This window comes from Sorex araneus, chromosome 8 (genome assembly GCF_027595985.1).
Source record: "Sorex araneus isolate mSorAra2 chromosome 8, mSorAra2.pri, whole genome shotgun sequence".
Lineage (NCBI taxonomy): Eukaryota > Metazoa > Chordata > Mammalia > Eulipotyphla > Soricidae > Sorex > Sorex araneus.
The window spans coordinates 18,180,856-18,198,276 of record NC_073309.1 but is presented as its reverse complement, the minus strand read 5'-3'; the positions used below and the strand labels follow the sequence as shown (position 1 = coordinate 18,198,276).

The 17,421-nt window shown below is 40.1% G+C and overlaps 1 pseudogene; it reads left to right on the top strand.

Moving 5' to 3' along the window:
* The first annotated feature begins 11,804 nt into the window (after window positions 1–11,804).
* On the top strand, window positions 11,805–12,322 carry LOC129406783 (rRNA-processing protein FCF1 homolog; annotated as a pseudogene).
* The last annotated feature ends 5,099 nt before the right edge of the window (window positions 12,323–17,421 follow it).

Genomic DNA, 17,421 nt, shown 5'->3' with positions numbered 1-17,421 from the left:
GACCCCCTGAGCATTGCCAGGTGACCCAAAAAGCCAAAATTTATTTTTCACACTTGTATTATATTCTTGAATATGAAACTGTCCTGTGTGTAAGTCTTAAGTGTGTATTATTTACATGTAAAACTTCTAAATCAGTGTTTTTCAACTGAAAGTCATACAGCCCTGTGTGGGTCTGCAGGATACTTCATAGACACCCCTGGTGAAAATACATGGGAGGCCATGATATGAAATTAGTGGGTAAACCATGGGGATGTGTGTGTGTGTGTGTGTGCATTGGGGGTGAGGGCGTGGCCACAGGAAAGAATCAAAATCGGAAGGGTGGTATTGTTAGACAAAGGTTGATACAAAGCTCCAAATATTGAAAGTGAGAGTTAAACACTGCCTTCCTTATAGAAGCTGAAGACAATGAGAAGCAGTGTGTGTGTGTGTGTGTGTGTGTGTGTGTGTGTGTGTGTGTGTTAGGAAAAACAAAGATAATCAAGAGAAATGCCATACCATTAAAAAAGAAATCACGATCATGATCACGATAGCCCGTTAAACACTGATTTCTCGGGCGGGCCCAGTAACCACTCATTTCGTCCTTTCCCTGAGATCTTAGAAGTCCATCTGGACTTGGCCCTCCCAACAATGTTGCACTGGGGGCTCTTCAGGGTCAGGGGAATGAGATCCAGCTTGTTACTGGATTTTGCATATAAATACACCATGGGAAGCTTGCAAGGCTGTCCCATGTGGGCAGGAAACTCTCAGAAGATTGCCAGTTTCTCCTATAAGGAGAAGTAGGCTAAAGATATCTGAGAGCTTGCTTTTAACTCTCTCTCTGGATGTTGGCCGTTGGTGGGATTACACACACCTGGGTTCCTCTGCCAGTACCTTCATGCATGAGGCCTGTCCGAACGTGTGAAGAGGGGCCTCCAGCATGACTGTAGACAGTGGTCTTCGGCTGCTGGGAGCTCTGCTCAGGGTGGGGAGGGAAGCTGGAGCCAATCCTTTCCAAGGGGCCCCAGGGCACACAGCCAGGTGTGTAGGCAAGAGACTCTCTGAGACTCTAAAAAAAGTCAAGAGACTCTTTTCTTAAAAAAGAAATAACTATGATTAAAATACCAAAACTAATGCCCTATTACAAATTTAGATATATTTCTGGACAGGGAAAAACCAGTGAATAAACACAAGCATGAGTAATCCTCATTTCTCTTACACTATATAATATATATATATAGATGTATATATACCTATAGTAAGATTAAAATTTGTGCATACAGCATATGCATTAAATTTGTGCCTATAACACATGCCTATACATACATGGAGTCACAGATCCTGGATGACAAAGCTTTTGGGGGAGGACCTATTTTATTTTCTTATCATTTTGTAAATAAGCGCCACTGCAAACAGGGAAGAATGTACAAGAAATACTTTGTTACTAATTTGACATTTTATAAACACAAGTCGGATGCGGAGCGCTAAAGGAATCTACTTTTACTTGAAACAAAAAGACGTGACAGTGTTGCAATCTATACTTAAGTCAAAAATGTGTTCCAAAGTTCTCCCACAGCACCCAGGCAAGTCTCAGTATCACATAAATGCTGACTGCATCTCCAAGTGCTGTCGATTCTTTACCTTAAAAATAGATTTGAATTCATTTACCACAGGGCACAGGGAAGAGGAGAATGAATCAGGAGGATCTCCAAGTGCAGAGGCTTAGCCACAAGAGACAGAAGACATGCAGGAGGTAAAATGTAATTTTGAGGGGGGAAAAAAATCATAAGATAAGATTGGATTTTTCCATATAATTTTTCTGAAAATGCAATTTGTAACAAGTTATATTGTCTGTAAAAGAATCCCTACTGCACTTCTAATGTGCTTTTTTAGTATCTGAAACATAAAAGCACATCAGAATACATCATGTGCAAACCATGGCATTAAACAGATTAGAAAAACTAAATGTCACACGGTAACATGGTTGGTTCTTGTGCAGTTAATTTAGTAGAAAGGCAGAGAATCGCTGCAGGAAACACTTTCTCTTGTTATGCACCCCGCAGCTAAAATACCTTGTATACCTTTTTTTTTTTTTTGAGGAACAATAACTTGGCTGAAGTGATAAATTTAAAGCTTATGTGGTTTTAGGATGGCACCTCAGCTAAATTATTGCCGAACTGGTTTCTGTATTGAGAGACATACATGTGGGAATGGACAAGCAAGCTTCTCCCCCATCTTCCTAAGCCTTTCAGCATCTCTCCACCCCAACTACTTGTTCGATTAACTACATGTTATCTAGTCCAAAGAAATTAACACTTGGAATATCACTGCTTTCATGCCATTGGTCTCCCACTCTGTTCCGACTAGATTGTTTTTTAACAGCCGTACAAGGCAGGCATCCCGACTAAAGGGGGACATGCTTTTTTCTACCTCCACTTGAAAAATGATGCATTGGGATTTGACATTATCTAGCCCCCAGGTCAGGAAAGTTAAATTGAGTATCATGTGTTCTCCAGTGGCCTTAAAGCAAAGTCCATCACTCCCGTTAATTAGAGATGTTCTGTGGGTTCTGCCTGAAATCACCTTGGTTGCTTGCTCCAGCTCTCACCTGATTCTAATTAGTCCCCTTGGAACATTAACCCAGCTCCCTCCTCCCGTCACCATCCCTACCTCATGATTCATCTCATTAGAAAAACTGATAAGTGGGCTACTAATATCTGCTAGGTAAGATGTACAATTGTGGGTTCGCCACTAAGCAGTTTGCTAATGATAAAGGATGGGGTTCCTTATGGCAAGCATTACAGAGTATCATTGCTTAGTGCCCTTTAACTTGGGTAATTAAGCACGTCAACAGTACAGATAATTTTTTTCACAGTGGGGGTTAAGGAGACGCTGGAACAACCAAAAAAAAATATACACCTTGCCCTAGCTGAGCTGACATCTCAATAAAGCATTGAAGCAGACTTAATGAAGGCACTTTACATATTGATAGCCAAGTGGAAAGGACTCTTCTGGCTTCCTGATTTCAGAACAAAATGCACTTATAGACTTGTTTAAACCCAAGCAAAAGATATATGGGTGGGTGGTAGGGACCATAAGAGACCCCCTAGCCAAAGAGCTGCATGTCCTCATCTCTGAAACATGTGAAGGTATTATCTTACACGATCTCTGCAGATGCCACTGAGGTTTTGAATCTTGGGATGAAGAGAGGTTGTACTGGATGGTTTGGGTAAGCCACGCGTAATTACAAGCGTCCTAAAGGCAGCAGCCAGAGGCACATGGATGCTTTCAGAGGAGAATAGTCAGACATTCTTCAAAGTTAGCAACTTTCAAGATGAAGAGAAGAACCGCAACAGTTTTAGAAAGCTAAAAAAGACAAGGAAACTACTTCCTGCTCGCACTTCTGGCAGTAACTAGGCTATGGCCTAGTTAACAACTTGATGGTAGCCAGTGATACCACCATGTGGGCTTCTGGAGTCCAGAACAGCAGAGTTAAAATAGTATTGTTTCAAGTCACTCCACATGTAGTATTTTTATCAAGCAGCAGTTGAAGACACGAGTGATTTTTCAGAAAGGCTCTCTCAGTAGACAGACCATGAGACATTGGTTTTTCTGGTGTTCTCAGATACATCCATGTCTGGTACCTGGTAGAAGCCACACAGTCATTTGTTGAATAGATATGGTTTTTGTGTTTTGGATTTTTATCTTTAATTGTTTTTTTTTTTGCTTTTTGGGTCACACCTGGCGATGCACAGGGGTCCTTCTTCCTGGTTCATGCACTCAGGAATTACTCCTGGCAGGTGCTCAGGGGACCATATGGGATGCTTGGAATTGAACCTGGGTTTCCTGAATGTAAGGCTCCACCCAAGGTCCTATCACTCCAGCCCCAGAATCGATGATGTTTTTATAGATAACCTACTGGGTGTAAGTGAATTTATACGTGCTCGAGTCAAGTCATTTGTAAATGGGAATGGTCAATCAAATCAATAAAGTGAATTACTAATCAAACCTCATAGTCATACAAAAGAAACTAAAAATTCAAATCAGAGCCCATTGGATACACTAAGCTGCGGTCACAAAATACTTCTAATTTCTGAAATCGTCATCTACCCCTGATTAGATTGTTCAAACTATTTTGTTCTGATTACCTGTGAAACATCTAGATTTTTCAGATCTCCAAAGTGAGAGTAAATTCCTATTGCTTTCTTAGAAGGAAAAATGGGAACAATTAAAAAATAATGCACTTGATAGAATCCAGGGGAGGGGGTGTCTCACCAGTTAAATGCAGCTGCCCAAATGAGTTCATGAGACTTTAAGTTTAATACCTGATGCTACCCACATGCGTAAAGCATGCAATTTGAGATTCTGGTGTGTGTATCACACAGTGTGTATCTCTGGTTCAAAGAGTCATGTACAGGTGCTGAAACGAAAAGATGTGCAAGCATTAGGTCAAGAGCAGAACCCCCAGGGAACACAAGTGCAACTGAAGCATGGACCCCTGTAAGAATCATAGCCTAGCACTTAAACCCTCCACTAAGCGTTGTGACAATAGTAACAAAGAAAACCACAAACACTGTTTCTAATGTTTGCATATTTTTCATTTCAATACTTAATATTGTTTTGCATTTTCAATACTTAATATTGTTAAAATAAATTTAAAGAGGGACCTGGAGAGTGAATGCAGAGGTTAAGGCACTTGCCTGGCAGGGGTTGACCTCTGGTTTAATCCCAGGACCACTTGGTCACCCAGACATCATAGGGTAGAGCTCCAAGCACCATTGGAGTGGACTGGTTATTCTCTGGGACCCCTCAAGGCCCAAATAACACTGTACCGTGGGGCCCTCACAACCTGCTGGGCTGAGAACTACATAGAAGGGTTGGTTTGGGATTTCTGGTCACCGCTTGGGAAATGTCCCCCATCCTCCAAGTAAAGGCCAAGTTTGTAGCTAAGCAGTAGAGCATTTGCATATGGGAGGCCCTGGGTTTGATACCCAACATCTCCAAAAAAATCTTTTAGTCTAAAAAAAATAGATAAGAAACACGAAATATTTTCAAGGGTAGCACTGTAGCACTGTTCTGTTGTTCATCGATTTGCTTGAGCAAACACCAGTAATGTCTCCCTTGTTACTGTTTTGGCATATTGAATCCGCCATGGGGAGCTTGCCAGGCTCTGCCATGCGGGCAGGATACTCTCGGTAGCTTGCTGGGCTCTCCGAAAGGGAGGAATCGAGCCCAGGTCAGCTGCGTGCGAGGCAAATGCCCTACCTGCCGTGCTATGGCTCTAGCCCTTTTCTTTCTTTTAAAAATAAAATTGTTTTTGGTCTTTTGTGTCACACCCGTTGATGCTCAAGGATTACTCCTGACTCTGCACTCAGCAATCACTTCTGATGGTGCTCTGGGAACCACATGGGATGCTGGAAATTAAACCTGACTCGGCCACATGGAAGGCAAATGCCCTTCCCACTGTAGTATCACTCCAGCCCCATGTATTTTTCTGAGTCATATGTTTGCTGGAAAAGTGGTGGAAAGCCAAATGAGTTTGGAAACCATGACACTAAAGTACTGAGTTGAAGAAAATCAGAACCACAAGGTGTAAACCCTGCTCAGCAGCTTTTCTCAACTTCTCTGAGAAAAGCTGAGGCTTCTAATCATTTGGCCAGTGCAGGAGCTTTATGACAAGTTTCCTTTTTGTCCTGTAAATCTGGGTTCATCCACTTACTCTCTTAAATACCCAAAAAGGATCTGCCATGCTATAGGCAGTGTTTTACATGCATGGACACTAGAACAGCCACTTTTTTTTTTTTAACTTTTTTATTGAATCACTGTGAGATCCTTACAAAGCAGGTCAGGATTGGGTTTCAGTCATACAGTATTCCAAACCCATCCCTCCACGTGTACATTTCCAAGCACCAGTAAAGTATACACAGGTTAAAAAAGAGTCTACTAAAATAATGAGAAAGACTGTCTGTTTAGAAGACTGTTTTGTATTTGTCAGTCATGAATCTAATGTTTTTTCTTACTTTAATGTTTACTTTTCTTACTTTTCTTCCTGAAAATAAACCCATAAAAATAGGCAACATCGGTAGCTTCATCATGGACTAAAAAAAAAAATCACACAAGCAAGTGATAAAAAAAAATCATCATCATCATCATCATCATAATCATCCTGCTGATCATCAAATTTCTCAAGTGATCTCAGTAACATCTCCATTCGTCCTAGCCCTGAGATTTTAGAAGCCTCTCTTTACTCATCCTTCCCGATGAGGGAGGCTCTTTAAGGGTCAGGGGAATGAGACCCAGTTTTGTTACTGGTTTTGGCATATGAATACACCATGGGGAGTTTGCAAGGCTCTCCCATGTGGGCAGGAAATTCTCCGTAGCTTGCCAGGTTCTCCCAGAGGGAGAACTAGGCTATAAGATAGCTTCTGGGAGCTTGGTTTTAAGTCTCTGGATGCTGGCCTTTGGTGGGATTACATAGCTCCAGGGGCAGTCCCTGGGTATGACCGCCTAGCTACTGGAAAATGGGAAATCTGGGTGGAAGAAGCCCAGTCCCAATCCAAGCAGGCTTGGAGGTCTCAGCCCCGAGTCCCACACACCTGGGTTTCTCTGCCAGTTCCTTCATGTGTGAGTCTTGTCCGAATGTGTGGAGAGGGGCCTTGAACATGGCTGTGGCTAGCCTCCGGAGATCTTCGGCCATGGGAGCTCTTCTGGGGCAGGGAGGGAAGCTGGAGCCCTTCCCCTTCGAGGGGCCCCGGGGAAGACAGCCAGGTGCACGAGCAAGAGATTCTCTCTCTCTCTCTCTCTCTCTCTCTCTCTCTCTCTCTCTCTCTCTCTCTCTCTCTCTCTCTCTCTCTCAATCTCTTTAATTTCTCATGCAGAGATTAAAACAAAAAAACTCCTTGCCTGAGAGATCATGCTTTATGAAGATCACCTGTGGGATGCAATCTGACTGTCGACACAATCAGTCATCAATTATATGGCCCTAAGTGACCTTTACAATAAGGAGTCCTGACATACTTCCCTTTTCAAGAACCTGGGGTTTTTGTTTTTTGTGTTTATTTTGGGGTGTGTGTGTGTGTGTGTGTGTGTGTGTGTGTGTGTGAAATAGCCCTTTAGAACCTAGTGAAAACCATGCATCAACTTGCTGGCAGAGGATACTGTACATTTTTATCAAACATATTTTAGAAAAGAGGGAAAAAGGGTTAGGGGCCTCTGGTTTACTAGTTATATGGAAGAGTGGTATTGCTATTGTATTCAAAATACAAACTCAATAACACTGAAGATATGAGATATAAACCTCAACCACCGAACTCTGAAATGTGCCTGTCAACACTCATCTATCAATAACTTTGTAAATCATGGTCCTTTAATTACAGATAAATAAAAGATAAAAATATTAAAAAATAAAAAAATCAGACTAGGGATAACAACCCTAGTATCATATTTATTGAGGGTGAACCCCAAAACATTGAATTTCTTAGAGTCAAAATCACAATGAAATTACTTTTTTTCTTCCTTTTTTAGTGCTGGAGATAGAACCCAGAGCCTCAGAAATGCAAAGTATGCACTCCCTGCACTGGTTCCTCTTTGCCCCATCCCCTAATTACTTTTTTAATTAAGCTGATTTGATTGAGAAAGATGTATCAGGTAGTCAATTAAGTGTTTTCTTTTTTTCCTATCATTTATTTCTTGATCTTTGGCACCAAGGTACCCTAAATGCTTTTCACTATTTAAAATTTAGATATTGAAAATGTTATGTCTGCTTTAAATGCTATGGATAAAACACCAACATTGGACTCAGATCCTTTTTGTCAGGGACATTTACTTTTGTAGCAGTAATGGGAATTGCATTCAATGCAAAGGCATTTTACAGTTGGGCTAAATCCCCAGGCCCATTTTATTACTTGAGTGGCAATGGGAGCAGCATACCTGGCAATACACAGTGGCTAATCCTGGTTCCATTCTCAGGAGTCACTCCACACAGCACTGTGGGGACCACGTGCTGCCAGGAACAATATTCATTTCAGCAGTATATACAAGGAACGGCAGATTATGCTACTGTGATGTTAAAGAATTTAAAACATCTGAATGTCTGAGGACCAGCAGTCCATCAGACAACAACTATGATATTTTATACAATGAGATATTGTTACTAAAAGGCAAAAGTTTAAGTAGCATCTGACCCACACTTCGATGACAGATGTGAGCACAATTCCCACTACGAAGTTGCTGGCAGCTCCTTGCCATTCTTCTACATTGTTTCATCCAGAGCTACCTACAAAAAGTATTCTTTCCTTCTAGGTATGGATGAGCATTTTGATTCCACATGGATCCTAGGTTATGAAAAATGAAAATCCAGATTTGCTTGACAAGAGAATTCCAATATAATATTGTACATGAAATGATAAACTAACCCTCTCTTTCTTTTTCTCTTTTCTCTTTTCCCCCATATCCTCTCTCAATTTACTTACATAAGAACAGTATATCAAAATAAAACTTTGACTCTGGTTTCTCATAACATTTTATGAAAGAGAAACCTTAGTAGAGAGTGCTCCTCATCTGAAGAGAGGCATCTCTTATTGCTAGTATCTATTTGCATCTTTATAATTGTGAGACAAATAAAAAACATTGATTGCTCTGAAAGGTGGCAGTCACCATGCTGCCGCAAAGGGAAAAGGCTGAAGGACAAAAACCCTTCCCCTCCCAGGGAGGGATGGGGCCATAACTTAGTTTGAAGTCCAGGAGCATTTCTGCCAGCAGCCGCTGCGTTCTGAGATTGGTATGTGTGCCTCTGGGATCATGGCCATTCAGGGACGGAGGAGCCGTTTCTGAGTGATTCTTTTTTTTCTTTTTGGGTCACACCCAGCAATGCACAGGGGTTACTTCTGGCTCTGCACTCAGGAATTACTCCTGGCGGTGCTCAGGGGACCATATGGGATGCTGGGAATCGAACCCGGGTCGGCCGCATGCAAGGCAAACACCCTACCCACTGTGATATTGTTCCAGCCCCTCTGAGTGATTTTTTGGATATCAGAAAAGGTTTGGAGAAATAGTCCTGGTCCCCACATACCGGAGCCATGTTTGTAGAAGCTCATGGTCACCGGGATTCCATCTGGAGGAGGCAGGGAGACTCAACCTGCTACATCTGGGGCACCCCTGTGTTATCAGTTCTGTTTGGGGTCCAGAGCATTTTCCGGTGTTGTGCCCGCCGGCCAGGATTCTTCACTGCTAAGTGCGGCAAGATGACCAATTGGACAGAGAGGTAGGAGCTTGCAGTGATGAGGCACACTGGAAATCTTGCGATGTAGCGGGGGGGGGGTGCGCGGAACCTGCCATCCTCCCCACCCAGACGAGATCCCCGCCCACCAAAGGCTCCTCTGCTACTGAATGGCAACGATCCCAGAGGCACACAAACCAATCTCAGAACGCAGCAGCTGCTTGCAGAAATACCTCTGGACTTAATTACGAAAATACCAGAATTCCAAAACCACGTGGCTGCTGTTGCGGCTGTGCAACATCATATGCTCTTCATGATCAGCAATAGAAAACAAATTATCTAATGATGCCTTTTCGGCAGGTCTGATTGTTGGGGGAAATTTCCAAACAATAATAGTGGATTTTCTGTCTAAATTTGAATGTAATCAAAGTAAAGAGAGAGTAAACTGAAAATCTGCCACACAGGCAGGGTGGGGGATGGGAGGGGATTATACTGGCTTCTTGGTGGTGGAACATGGGCACTGGTGAAGGGATGGGTATTTGATCACTGTATGACTGAGACTTAAACCTGAAAGCTTTGTAACTGTTCTCACAGTGATTCAATTAAAAAAATAAAGATTGCTTATTGTTAATAGGGACTTTAATAGGAAAGAGAGGCAAAGACAGTTCTTGGCAGAAAGTGACATCGATGAACGTACAAAGAAGGAAGGCACGTGATTTAAGAAAGCAAAACAAATAATAGGATTTTAGCATTCCTAAAGGGAGATTGTAGTCTAACACAATATGAACATACTGTGTTCATACTGAGTGCTTGGCCAATGTTTGTCTGTGGTTACCATGGCCTGGCCACTAGATTGAGGTATAAAACATGGTTTTTGTTAGGTTCCTTATTATTGAAAAATCTACATGAGGACAAAAATCTAGATTACTACTGTGAACATTTTACTCGTTAAAAAGAAGAAAATAAATAGAAAGTAGCTCTTCATAGGCTATCACAGTAGGGTGTACATTTATCTGAGAGAAGGTGTATCATAAATCCACAATTGAGAATTCAGACGGGGGAACAATTGTTATAGAATTTCCAAAACACAATGAAAAAGGTTAGGTGTACCATATGCAAGAAAAATCTGGAGGAGTTTCTGAGCACTGTAAAGAACTCACCTCATCTTAGCACCCCTCTTTGTTTATTTTGGAAGCATAGCTTATACATCCCTTAGAGAAGTCATTATATGGTGCATTTGAGTGGAAAAAAAAAAGCATAAAGAAACATTCTTCAGTATGATGCTTGCCAGTGGGGGTAAGGTGGGGTGGTTGAGAAAGGACAGGGTGGGGAACACTAGAACAATGGAGGAAGGCAGTGGTCACATTGGACACGGGGGTGCTGACAGGCGGTAAATATTATGTATGAAGCCCTGTGAGTGTCTGTATCCTAATCCACAATAGGGAAAACTGATGCCTGACACAGAGGCAGGCTCAGATGGTGGGAGAGAAGTTTGGGACCTTGGCATAGGGAAGTAGACACTAGTGAAGGAATCAGTGTAGGAACACAGTGTGACTGGAATTCAGTAATGAATAACTTTGTAAATCATGGTGCTTTGATCAAAAAATGAAATTAAAGCATACAGTTCCAAAAAGTTCTTTTTCATACAGGCAAGTGTAGCGGATACCCCTGAATTAGGATTAGCCTAATTATCTACTTGGAAAATCTCACAGACAACATCCGTAGACGATTTCTGGGAGTTGAGGGTAGAACTGGGTTTAGGGTAATTAACTGTAAAGAAGTTTACTAATAAAGACAGAGGTGATTAATGTTTGCTGGAGAGAGGATTACTGGTATTCATGACTATGAGCTCTGATAAATACGCTATTAGGTCACAACCTAAGGCATGAAAAAATTTTAAAAAATTATAGCTCTCTCACTGTCTCTTTCTCTCTCACACACACACAAACACACTCTCTCTCTTTCTTTCTCTCTCTCTCTCTCTCTCTCTGTACCTGCCTCTATTTTTTCCCAGGCAAAAATGACTACCAATTTTTTTTTCTTCTCTTAGAATAAGAGGACAAGGGCTGGGGAAATACTGTAGCACATAGAGTGCTTGGCCTGCATATCGCTATTCCAGGTTAAATCCCCAGGATCCCATATGGTCCCCTAAATGCTGCCAGTAGTAATTCATGAGAGAAGAGCCAGATGTAACCCCTGAGTATTCTCAGGTGTGACCCCCAAAGCAAACAAAAACTATCAGGGGTGAGGAGGTCTGTGCCCAGACTATCTGTGACTTCTTACTGAAAGGCAACTGGTTCTAGGAGGGAGTATCTGAGTATCCTAATCATGAAACAAGAGTAGGGTCATATATAAAACAAACAAAAAAAAAGACCCTGGTCTCAGAATTCCAGTACATGTTTTCTAAATGAAATCAAATAAGCTAATTAAACTTAGCTAATTTTCAAAAAGGAGACAAATTAGAGTCTATATAACAAAAAGAAGAGAAATATGCACTGAAAAGTATTTCACATTATTGAAAATTAATTCATCTCCCCTTTGCCAGAAACATGTCTGGAAGACTACAGTAGTGTGAACAGGAGAAACAAAAAAAAAAAGAAAATGAGAGATTATGAGGAAAATGAACAGTCTCAGAGACCAGAGGCAGAAAGAAAGGGATAGATTAAAATCTAATAAGAAAGCAAATAAACAGACCAGTGAACTGAAGGGAAGAAAAATCACTTTCTGCTTATTTTCCAACTATATTACACATCTGGGCTGGATATACCACATTTCTGGTTGATATTAGTTTACCAGTTTTATCAACATTTCCTTCCGGTAAAGTCACAATAGACTTAGAATCAGTTATGGACTGTGTATATGCCAAGTATATCCCTTGTATAACTATAAAAGTTGAAATTAAAAAATTGGGGCCAAAGAATTGAGTCGCTCTAAAGATTGCCAAGGATCCGAGATTTGAATTAGATCCAAGTTTACCATGCACACACAAGAAATCTCTGCAGATAACTCCTAGGTACAAAGAATAAACCAGCTGAAATGTTATATCTGGCCACCATTGACAGGGACCTTAAATGGAGAATTTAGAAGATCCCTGGAGTACCCATCATCTACATGTTCTGGATTGAATAACAATGAGATAACACAGTTACAAAGTTACTCATGGCTGAGTTTTCATCATATCATATTCCAACACCTGTCACTTCACCAGTGTACATTTCCCAAAACCAGTGTCCCCAGTTCCCCCTCCCCATCATGACAGGCAACCCTCCTCCTCCTCCTCCTCCTCCTCCTCCTCCTCCTCCTCCTCCTCCTCCTTCTCCTCCAATTCCTCCTCATCTTTCTCTTCCTCCTCCTATTCTTTCTCTTTCTCTTCCTTCTCTTTTTCCTCCTTCTCTTCCTCCTCCTCCCATTCTCTCTTTCTCTTCCCTTTTGGGCCTTATGGTTTGTAATACAGATAATGAAAGTTTATCCACATATCCTTTAAAAAATGTTGTTGTGTATAGCACAGCAGTAGGGCATTTGCCTTGCATGCGGCCGACCTGGGTTCGATTCCCGCCGCCCCTCTTGGAAAGCCCGGCTATCTACCGAGAGTATCCCGCCTGCACTGCAGAGCCTGGCAAGCTACCCATGGCATATTCGATATGCCAGAAATAGTAACAACAAGTCTCACAATGGAGACGTTATTGTGCCCATTTGAGCAAATCAATGAGCATGTGATGATAGTGACAGATCTTATAAAGTAGTTCACAATATTTTATACATTTAATATTCAAGCACCAATCCCATCACCTTTACACCTTGCCAACACCATATTCTGGATGTTTCCATCCTGAACCCCGACCCCTGCCTTAAAGCAGAACTGAAATAATTTATTTTGTATTGTTATGAAAAACTGCTGAAAATGTCACAAAAAGTATATACTTTTGCCTATTTTCAACACTCAGTTCCATCGCCTACATTTCTAATCACAGTTATGGTATATTGAGTCAGACGATTATGGAGTTCCTCAGTTCTGGTTCTTACAAGACAAAGTAATACTCCTTTCTTCAACTTTCTCTGCTGCTAGTTCACTAACATGCTATAGCATGTCTGTGAATTATCATCTCACCCATCCATTTGTCTGTTTTTAATTAAATATAGTTTTTTATTTTGTTTTGAAAACAATAGTTTGTACTTTACATATTTTACTGCATCTTTTTATAAATCAGAGTTGCTCACATCAATGGAAGCAATTCATCAATATGTGGTAATAGTATACTATGTTCCAGTAAGGAATAATAAAATAAATGTTTCCCTAACACCTTAAAATGTTCAAAAATAAGTCATAAATTTGGGTATATATGATGTTTGAAACTTACCTTTACCCCTCTTGTGTAGATTCTCACTGTACTACATCTATATGCAGTGTTTCAGTGAGAACCCACTACCCACAAAAAGTGGAATGAAAATGGGTGATCTGAACCGACAGATCTCACAGGTGCTTTCAGAGGAATTGTGCAGAGGACATCAAAAAAAGAGAGAAAAAAAAAGAAGAGAAAGGCAGCCTGATTATTGCTGGCCACTCAGTGCAGAGTCAACCTTTAACCAGACTAGCAGGCTTTTAGGTTGATTAATACTTTAATTTTGCAGCTAAGAAATTACAAATTGAAAATATCTATTAGGTCATCTGGCTTGGCACTTCCACAATTACAATATGCATTATGACATATAATTATCATCAGTGAGAGGAAAGGTAAAAAATTTAACCTCTGCCGTTTACCATGACATATCCCAATTTTCTTTGGCTGGTAAAGTCATTCCGAGAGGTCTTTTAGATTTAGTACTCTTCTTCTGCCTGTGTCCTATGCTAATTCCCCCATAATTTGTGGATGATAAATGGAAGTGGGAAATGGGTCTCAAATGAAAGCCACGACAGTCTGGCATTGTCATCCTTCTGTAACTCAGATCCACCCACACATTAATCATAGTGGCCACAATTTCTCTGCAATCCAGAGTTTCTCCTGAAACACTTTTCTTGCTATGAACATTGCTTTTCTCAACCCAAATGCATAGTCTTATATGGGTCTATAAACCATTCCAGACTTAATATTAGTCTGATAGCACCTACAGCTTCACTCTTTTAAAACTTCAGCTTGGAACAAATATTCTAAAAAATCATGAAATGCCAACTTTGACTCAACTTCCTTCTCTTCTGGCACATGGACAGCCCCACTTGGTTTGTTCCTTTTCCTGGAAAACCTCCTTTGTGACTGACTTGTCATTGTTCGGACTTCAGTTTAAATGTCACATCTTTAGAGTGAGCTCCTGACATCTCTATAGCAAAGCTCAGCCATTCTGATTATATTAACTTTATTTATTCTTCAGAGACCGAGAATGGCACCATGGTGTCATTTTGTCATATTTACTCATTCCATTATTTATATTATTTCATTCTCCAACTAGAATGTTTATTTCAAAGGGCTGGTACTTCTGAGATTTTAACCACCAGCACTGAAGATAATACTAGTCTCTACCCAATATGTATGTAGTGAATGCATCATTGGAGAGATGAGATCATGCTTGAGACAGCAGTAACTACAAGTATTTGACATTTTCTATTTAGAAAAGAATGAAGGATACTGTTATTCCTTGACTTTGAGTCCTGGCACTATGATGAACTCCCATATCTCCTGGGTCTCCTGAATCTCAGAAATCTCTGCAGATGAATCTCTGTATAGAAAAACAGCACAAACATGCTATTGCATTATCATTTCTCTAACGTGTTTTTTTTTGTTTTTGTTTTTGTGTTTGCTTTTTGGGTCACACCCAGTAATGCACAGGGGTTACTCTGGCTTTGCACTCAGCAATTACTCCTGGTGGTGCTGGGGGGAACCATATGGGATGCTGGGAATCTAACCTGGGTTGGCCACGTGCAAGGCAAATGCCTTACATACTGTGCTATCACTCTAGCCCCTCTCTAACATAATTTTAAGTGGCTAAAAAAATAAAAAACTGTTCTAGTACAAACATATCAATAAAATAGAAAATCTTAGTGGTAAATGAACAATATCTTAGAGAATTCAAGACACACCTGTCAGTGAGGACGTGAGACAAAGTCAAGGAGAAGGTCAAATCAGGGTGTGAATTCTCATCCTCCCAATTGTAAAATTAAATAACTTTTGATTTAGCCAACAAAAGTATAGTTTTCCCATGGAGACATTTATTACAAGGTGTTTCTTTTCTTGACAATGATTGTTTTGATCAGGTAAACCTAGTTTCAAAAGTTTCTCATGCCCATTCTTTAAATAACTGCTGAGGTTTTAACTCTTAGTGCCTCAAAATGTGAACTTTTTGTCAACTAGGAAACTGTAAAGATAGCTACTTGGGAAATCATACTGGAATAGGGTGGGTCCTTAATTCAATATGATCATTGTTCTTTTACCATGATGATGTGAAAACCCAGACATAGACAATGTCATGTCAAGACACTTTTCAAAGATTACAATTAGGAAAATTTAAGGAAAGAATGCAAAAGATAGCAGTCTACAGGAGAGGCTAAGAGAAAGAGAATGAAATATGTTTTATTCTAGAGCATTGCCCTGAAGAAACTGGCCTGCAGATAAATGCATTTTACTTCAGGATCATTAGCCAAAATTCTTCTATTGTTTATAGTCATCTCATTTGCTGTACTTTGTTACAGTAGCCTTTGAAAAGAAATATACCCAGGAAGTATAGCTGCTAGAATACATTTATTTCCAGGTAAGACCATCACTAACCTCTTTCATCTAATTCCTCCTCTTCACACCTTTATAATCATTTCAACAAATTTCCTTTATTTCTCAGTATTTAAAATCCTTAGCTATTGGCTTTTTATAGAACATATTTAATTGCTGCAATCTCATCATAAATCAAATTCTCAAAACATTTCTAATGCCAAATTTTGCAATGCTCTCCTAATGCAGGGAAGTACGAATGAATTGCCTCCAAGAGAAGACTGTTACCAAACTCCAGTTTCTGATATAAATAAACAGAATGACTTCCTCCCTGTTATATATCATAAAGCATACCTGAATAAGATACATCCACTTTTTTTCTTCTATATTTCAGCTCTTCAAGGTGTGTTAGATATGTTCCACATATATTGGTCTTAGAGTTTAGAGACAGTATGGCAGCAGCCTATTTATCTTTATGAAGAAACAAGTTTTCTGCCATTAGCGTTTCACATTGATTTGCTACTTTTAATTTTCTTGCACCGTTTGAAGAAGTTGTTGAGGAACTCTGTCCCATTTCCAGAACAATCCCTGACTTGACTTTCTTTTCCTACTATTTAGCGTCAGAAATTTTCATAAGATGATGCTTGATTGCTCTTTCACTAAAAACATTAGAAAGATTCATCATTTAGACTGATATGCTGTGGACTTAAGGTCAGCATTACCTGAAAGAGATTTATTCTTTATTTCTGACAAAGTGGCAGGGCTACCAAATGACCTCTGGGAATAGACACTCAGCAACAAATAATTCAAGTGCCAAAACATGTGTTTGAGTCCAGCATTCAATATGGAAATAGACATGGATCCCATTTAATAGTGTGGTTATCTTATCATTGAGGCAATACACACATACTTGCCAGCATGCTTAATTTTATAACAGAGATTTTTTTTTGGCTTTTTTGGGTCACACCTACTGATGCTCAGGGGTTACTCTTGGATCTGCACTCAGGAGTCATTCCTGGCAGTGCTCGGGGACCATATGGGATGCTGGGGATTAAATCCAGGTCAGCTGCGTGCAAGGCAAATGGCCTACCCACTATACTATCACTCTGGTTCCTAACAGAAATTAATATAAAAATAAAATAGAACATGTTAACAAATCTCTGTTCAGGAAAGATTTGAGTAAATGACATTTTAACCTGCGAACTAAAGGTATTTGAGTATTACTTCAACTATTAATCAGATCACAGAATTCTCCTTTCTTACGCAACATACGTCTATGCATTTTACAATATATTCTTACTTTTATAGATGGGAAACAAAGTTGATTTACACAGACTTCTAGGAATCTACTGAAATGTATGAGTTTCTAATATTTTTACACTAATCCCTTAGCATACATTGGATTTGCTAATATTTTCTCCAATTCCATAGAGTTCTTTCTCTTTATGCTATTTCTTTTACAAGACAGAAGTCTTTTTAACCTGCTATTGCCACATTTACTTAAACTAATGTCAGGGAGTCCATCTTTATGTTTTC